This window comes from Benincasa hispida, chromosome 7 (assembly GCF_009727055.1).
Source record: "Benincasa hispida cultivar B227 chromosome 7, ASM972705v1, whole genome shotgun sequence".
NCBI lineage: Eukaryota > Viridiplantae > Streptophyta > Magnoliopsida > Cucurbitales > Cucurbitaceae > Benincasa > Benincasa hispida.
In genome coordinates, this window is record NC_052355.1 from 29,436,642 (window position 1) to 29,444,339 (window position 7,698).

Here is a 7,698-nt window from a genome sequence, read left to right on the forward strand (position 1 = left end):
TCGGTCCATGGCGAGTCAATTCCCACAAACAAAAAGTCGAACCCATTTGCCTAATCCCCAATCCCGGCTCATGGAATCGAAGATTTGGCCCAATTAGAACTGGCTTCAGCATTGCAACAACAAGAGATGATATCTCTAAAATCCAATACTCTCTTTCTAAGTATCTTTTTACTGCAATTTCGTCGTCTGAATCGATCCATTCCGATTACAGGGAACGCTATGTAGGGAAATATGTGCCTTCAATTGGGTATTACATTTTAAAGAAAAACCCCATATTGCTTTAAGGTAAAAGGGTTAATTTGGTTGGTGTTGCCATTGAAGATGGTTTAACAGATCCAATTACTCATGTTGCTACTCATGGGCTGAATGTTCTTTATGCAGGGTTAATTAATGACAAGTAAAAAAAGGAGATGAAGAAGCATTGAATCACGTTGAAGCAAAGAGCTTATATTTTTATTCCCTCGCGCAAACTCTCTTCTCCCTATTTTAACTAAAATGGTCACTTTTTCGTCTTCCTCCTTGATCCCTCAGTAACGCTGAGCATTTTTTTTTCTAATGACAAATTTGCCCTTCTCCATATGTGTGAGTTACCCAATTTTAACCTAAGGGGTTGATTGCAACACTTTTCAAAGTCTAATTTTTCTTGATATTTCATTTGCATCATCATTTTAGAGATATTTTCATAAAGTAAATCTTCGACATTTCTCTAGATATTAATATTTTGAATCTTGATTGAATAATAGTTTTAAGTTTATGAGTTTATAATTTTCAAATGTCAGTTAAAATAAAATAATAAATTTCTAGATGATTAGAAGATTGATATTAATTCATTTTATAAGAAAAAGTAACAAGTCTGGAAGATAGTGAGTGAGTGAGTATTAAAGTCACGTTTACTTTTCAATAAACATAATCAATGATGTGAAAAGTGGGTTTGTTTAAAAAAAAAATCAATTAACAATATTCTGTTATGTAGCAATTTTGATTAAGGATTAGTAAATATGGCCTAGGTCAAATAGTAATAGATGCTAAAAAATAACCTCACTTGTATCTAGTTTAAACAAGAAGGTGAGAAAATTCGACTTTCTCTAATTTAAATAGGTGAGGTGCCAATTGAGTGTAGATTGGGTATGTTTACATCTATACTATATTAAAATGGACGAGGAGAGAATTTTTAACTTCCTTCTTTGCTTTTCAATTTTTTGAAAATGTATACTTTGCCCTTAAATCTTGTCTTTTTAAAACTTTTAGGCAAGACACTTCATTTATGAAAGGACACATCAATTAAACAAATCTTTCCAATAAAAAAAAAAATCTACAAATAGGCACATACATATAATTTTCTCTATGGAGATAACAAATTTAGTTACGAAAAAATTCTTTTTAATATACCATTTCACTCCCCAAAAGAAATCCTAATTTCATGAGAAGAATAGAAGACTACTTGTGAAAATGATTTTTTTTTTTTTTTTTCACGAGGCCGTTGGATCTTATGATGGACAGAGGAAGAGATTTGCCTCGTCGAAGTATGGATCTTCGGCCTGAACGTTTTCAAACGGATAGATTTTATTAGCAATCCTTTAGTGTTGTATCAAAATATTTTACTTGTTTGTTTTTTTTGTAAGTGTGTGTTGCTTTTTTAGGGATTTGATTTAGGAGTTTTAAGAGTTTATTTACATTGATAGATCAAAGCAATATGTTCATTAATTTACTAATTCATGTAAATATTTTATTTGTTTGTTTCTTTGCAAATGTGTGTATTTTTTTAGAGATTTGATTTAAGAGTTTATATATAGGGAGAGATCAGGGCAATATGTCCATTGATTATAGTAATTTCATTGAAACAAATGAAGATAACCTAAGAGAATTAAAAACATTAGCTATTACTTCCCTCTCCATGGATTAGAAGATTATGTGATTTGTTTACTTTTTTTTTTTTCCTATTTTTTAATTTAACTGTAGTGTATATGAATTTTTGATGTCATAGATTGCATGATATCTACCATATTTGTTTTACGCAAATTTGAATTTAAATATAACAATTAAATTCATTTGATTTCATAGAATATATAATCTCTACCAATTTTTTTTACTCCATTTTAATTCTTTAAATTTGTTTTGCATTTTGCATGTGGATGATGGGATCCTCGGCCAAAACATTTTCGAATAGGTAGCTTTTTCTTCAGCAATTCTTTTGGGTGTTGTATTGAAATATTTTGTTTGTTTGTTTTTTGGAAATGTGTGTTTCTTTTGTTTTTGTTTTTGTTTTTGTTTTTTTTGGAAACAAGTAGCTTGTATTGAAATATTTTGTTTGTTTATTTATTTATTTATTTTTGGAAATGTGTGTTTCTTTTGTTTTTGTTTTTTTTTGGAAACAAGTAGCCAAATATTTTGTTTTGTTTTTTGTTTTTTTGTTTTGTTTTGCAAGTGTGTGTTTGTGCATATGTGTCTGCGGGTTTTTTTTTTCCTTTTTTTTTTAATGGATTTGATTTAGGAGTTTATTTACGTGGTTAATTGACTTTAATAACTCCTCTACCTTTGTTTGCTTTGTTATATTGCTTGAAAATGGAAAAAGAGTGTAGGAAGAGAAAGATGTGGGAATAAAACAAATGAAGATCAAATAATCTTGAAAAAAGTCGAAGCCAAATAACGAACATCGGCTATCACTTCCCTTATCACTTCCCTCTACATGATCGATTTTTTTACTCAATTTTTTCTACTTTTAATTTAATTAATGTGTATATAAATATTTGATTCCATAGGTTGTATGATATCTAAAATATTTGTTTTTAACGGAGTCCCAGTTTTTAAAACTTGTTTTTTAGGTAAATATAAAACTCAATTAAATAAATTTCATTTGATTTCATAGGATACATCATTTTTACCAATTTGTTTACTCCATTTTTAATTTTAAAATTTGTTTTATTTTATTGCATTGTATTTAAATATAAAAAATCATTCCCATAACAACTAATTTTGAATTTTATTTTTAATGGGAATTGTTGATTTATTTGCAGTCAATATGAAATAGATTGAACCATAAATATATGGTTTTAAATATAAATTAAAAAAATTATATTGAAACATCCTTGAAAAGAAAAAGAATCTTGAATATATGTGTTATGAATATTCAACCCTTCACTTTTATTAATAACAATTAATTAGGTCAATTATCTCCTAAAAATTGCTTGAAGAAAAAAAAAATTTAATTGAATAATTTTAAAAGTTCGTAGGATTGGAAGTTAACATAATTGGAGCAACATAATTGTTCATAAAAAGATGATTATTTGTGTAAATAACATAATATCCATTTTTATTATTATGACTTGAATTTTTAGTTATCCATTTTCCATTTTTTAAAGTATTAAATGCCTGAAATATATAGTTGAAACGGAAGTTTAAGATTAATCATTAGCTCATGTAAAAATATTATTTTACTTTCTTCAACATGGTGAAAATTTCTCCTAATAGAAAAAAAGTGAAAAATTTTAAAAATGGATACATAATCTTTGGCCAATCAAATTAGGTTAAAGATGTCATCGTTTTATCATTTTTAATATGAGTTGTTTTAAAATTCTAATTTAGATATTAAGGGTTGTTCTAAAAATATAATATGATTATTATATATTAATTTAGGTATATATAAAAGCAAACCTAAATATTTGAAAGAATAAAAATCAAAAGCACATAATTCGAAGTAAGTAAAAAAATACAACATTTTAATTTTAATAATTCACACGTTTTTTTTTATAAGTCAACTTACAAGCTGTTTGTTTATATGTTCTCAAGGCAACTATTTCAAACGTTATCAATCACGTGCAAAAGTATGTGTTATGAAACTAGTTATCCTAAAAGAGCAAATTAAACCAATTTATACAGATTTTATAGATAAATTGGCAAATAGGAAATAAAATTACATAGACATTAATTATTTTTATTAAGAAGAAGGAAAAATTGGAAGAGAAATTAAAAAAAAAAAAGCTGAATTTTCCCTACCTTTAATTTTCATAATTTCCTTTTTACTTTTATTTTAAATTTATTTATTATAATTATCATATTTTCTGGACTTATGTAGTACTCCGTTTTATTCCTCGATTTTACAACAATTCTAGCTATTTTCTTAATGGTAATATTTAATTTTAGCCATTTATCCTATAAATCTAACCGGGGCTTGTTTCAGTCGATTAATTTTCTAATATGTTGGCTAAGTCTATCTAATAGCTACATTAACAACCACGTTTCCAGCACTTGCGTTAATCAGATGCGGACAATTTTACCATTTTACCCTTTGTGAAAAGTTTATAATGATATGACCCAAGACCGATGTGTAAATGGCGCTGTTTGAACATCATCGTAAACAAAAAGGGTATATCCCTTGATGGTTGCATATACATTTTCAACCTTTCGATGGTAAAAGTTGGATCTTCAAATTTCTATAAATGTTAAAATGGAACTCTCAAACTTATCATAGTTGTAGAAATTAGACTTTAAATAATAAAAATTAAACTTACACAATTATTACAACTTGTAGAATGATATAAGTTTGAGAGTCCAATTTTTACAAGGAAAATTCTTATAAACTGAAAGAATGCCAAACTATTTACATGTATAGTTAAAAAAAAAAAAAAAAAAGGTTAACCAGCAAGCACTCTTTCCCTTTTTTGAAAGCCTAAAATACCCATTTTACATTTGAACTTTGCCGGCGTAAATCGGCAATTTCGTCTTCGTCGACTTTGGTGTCTTCTTTTTCATCAAGTTCAAGGATTTCTTCTTACTCAGCTTCAACGTCTTCAGCGACTTCTTCTTCCTCGACTTCGACGTCTTCTTCTTCCTTCAGTGCGGTGACTTCTTCCTAGTCGATTCCTTCTTGCTTGATTTCATCTACAGATCATCGTTTTTCTTCTTTATCATCGCGTTCCAAAGATATGTTTGCCTTCTTCTTCTTCTTCTTCTTCTTCCTTTTCTTTATTGTCATCGTCATTTTCTTCTTCCCTTCTAGGTTTTCAAAATCTTTTTTAGGTTTTGCTTATTTAGTTATCTTTAGTGATCTTTCTTCTTTCTTCTTATTCTTATTCAGTTGATATTTTTCTTCTTCTTTAATCAAATTCAATTGATAGACATTGGAATTTAAGTGATTTTGAATTAAACTCTGTTAAAATGTGGCTAATTGGATTTCAAATTAGATAGATTGTGATAGAGTCTATCACTATTCTATCACTATCTATCGTCGAACTCTACCTCTGTCTATTACAGTGATAAACAACACTAAAATTTGCTTGGTGTATGTATGTTCTTTTAAATATTTTCTCAATTTCTATTCTTCTATGTTTTCTATTTGTTGTTGTGCAAATGTATATATAGTTGGGACTATGGAATGTGCTGTTTTCCTTCCTTGATTGATTCAATCTATTTATAATTAATTTTCTTTATGATACTTTATGTTTGCTTACTAGTGATAGACAGAGATAAATCTCTATCACTATCTATCAGTAATAAATAGGATAGAGCTTTATCCATGTCTATCTACTTATTGTAATTTGACTCTGTAATGTGGCTAGTTGGAATGCAAATGGGATAGACTGTGATAGAGTTCTATAGTTTAGTTGATTTGATACTTGAGGAGATTCAATTGGATGGCTGCTATAAAATGTCAGTACTATTGGATCTTGGTAAAAATAATGTTCAAACTGTGTTCCAATAAAACAAGACAAGGATGTTTGTTGGTATTTGACTTTAGCTAAAAGTGAAATCACTAGACATCCTTTCGTTGCTCATGTAAGTGATTGTTCTTTTTTAGAAGGATCTTCTACTTCTATTAGTAGCGTAGGTGGTGATCGAATGTTATGTTTAGGTTCTATTTGTAAACCCTTAGCTTTGTTTTACTAGTTAATTATGTTTAAGTCCTCTTAGTTATGTGTTTAAGATGCTTATTAATATTCATGTAAGTGTAAGCCAAGCTACATGTAATGTATAATGTGTTTGCATATATTAAGAAGAAGGAAAAATTCTTTAAGTGTTGGGAAAGGATGCTCTTGGATAGATTGATGAACAACCAACACTTAGTGAATTTTGAAAGTTTAAGGTAAGGGAAAGTTGGGCGTGAAGCCAAGTTAAAAGATGAGGAAAATTTTTCTAAGTGTTAAAAGGTTAAGCTCTCGGGTACTTGGATGGCAGAAAAATGTTCTAAGTATGGATTTCTAGACCCTCGGATGGAATGGAGAGGAATTAACACTTAGAAGAAAACATGAAATTTTATGCAATGAATTATGTCACGTTATACGACCAGTCTTGTTGAACTATGCGGTTGGAAGTCCGAGAAGGGGACATTACAACTAAGTATAGCCATGTTATATACGGAAGGCCAAGGAAGAAGTAAGTTGGTTCTTGAGTGAAAAAGAATGGTCAAGGTTGGTATATAGGACGTATGCAACCAAACTCATATGAGATTGATGGGGATCAATGTAGGCATTGTGCAAGTGACCCAGTTGCCTAAGCAAGCACTCAAAGAAGATGTTAAGGCAGTGTGTTAGGAAGGTCTCGAAGTAAGTGTTGGTCGAGAGGCTTATAAGTTAGCAAACGAGACTGTCATGGATTGATGTGATGATGGTGTCGTTCAATTGATGTGATGATGGATAAGATTATGTGATGACCAGAAACGGGGTTAAGTGATCGCAAGCTCTATGTGATGAAGTTAAGCTGAGGAGTTTAGCTTAATCATTTAGTAAATGGGTTAAACGACAACCTTAGAAACGTTAATTAAGGATTAGCATTACCATATGGCATTTAATTAAGATAAGCTTTCATGCAAACCCAAGTATAAATAGGCTTTGCGAAGAAGGAAACTATTTTGCCAAAAATTTTCAGATGCCTAAGGGGAAGTGTTGCTGCCACTTGAAACTCAGTTGTATTGAAGGGATTTTGGGCAAGCTCGATAAGAGTAGAGGATTTCCAGCCTATTCAGAAGAATTTTATGCTCGAATTTTTAAGGTAAGAAGAGTTACGATGTTTATGAGCAAATTCTTGAAGAAAATTTAGTTAGATAATGGATGGATTAAAAGTTATAAATTTAGGAGTTGAAATATGAAATAGTGATTATGGATGATTAAGCAGGCAGTTGCTTGCCTGCATCTGAAGAACAAGCAAACAATTGACACGTTGAGATATGCGACGATATGCATAGACGTGAAGTGAGGATTTACGCGAGCAAAGGTAGTCGCCGGGTAAGGTGTACGCGGCGTAAGGTGTGTGCCTGCGCGAAGAGCAATAGCAACAGTGCTAAGTGAGACGCGTAGTGAATATTCGTCGCATAGGAACGAAGGCATGTCTTTAGGACTTTCTGAGCACTCGATAGTGAGAGTTGCCTATCTAAAGCCAAGTAGAAGATAGATTGGCTAAGTATACGCGATGCGATGAGTTCAATTATGATGTGATGAAATCGCTAGTATGCGATGATGTTGAGAATGTTAAGCTCACAAGGGTGCTAATGATACTAACCAAGGGACCTTTTCTTATTTCAGTGCCGACGCAAATAGGAGAGGCTTACAAACCATTGGATAAGTAGTTTAAGACAGTGAGTAACAAGTTTTCACAATGATTTCTAACGAATAGTTTTACAAATGATTTTCAGCGCATAATCAGTTTAACATGTTGTTTTAATAGCATGATTTCCTTAATGCATGCTTAAAATATATGTTGATCGCA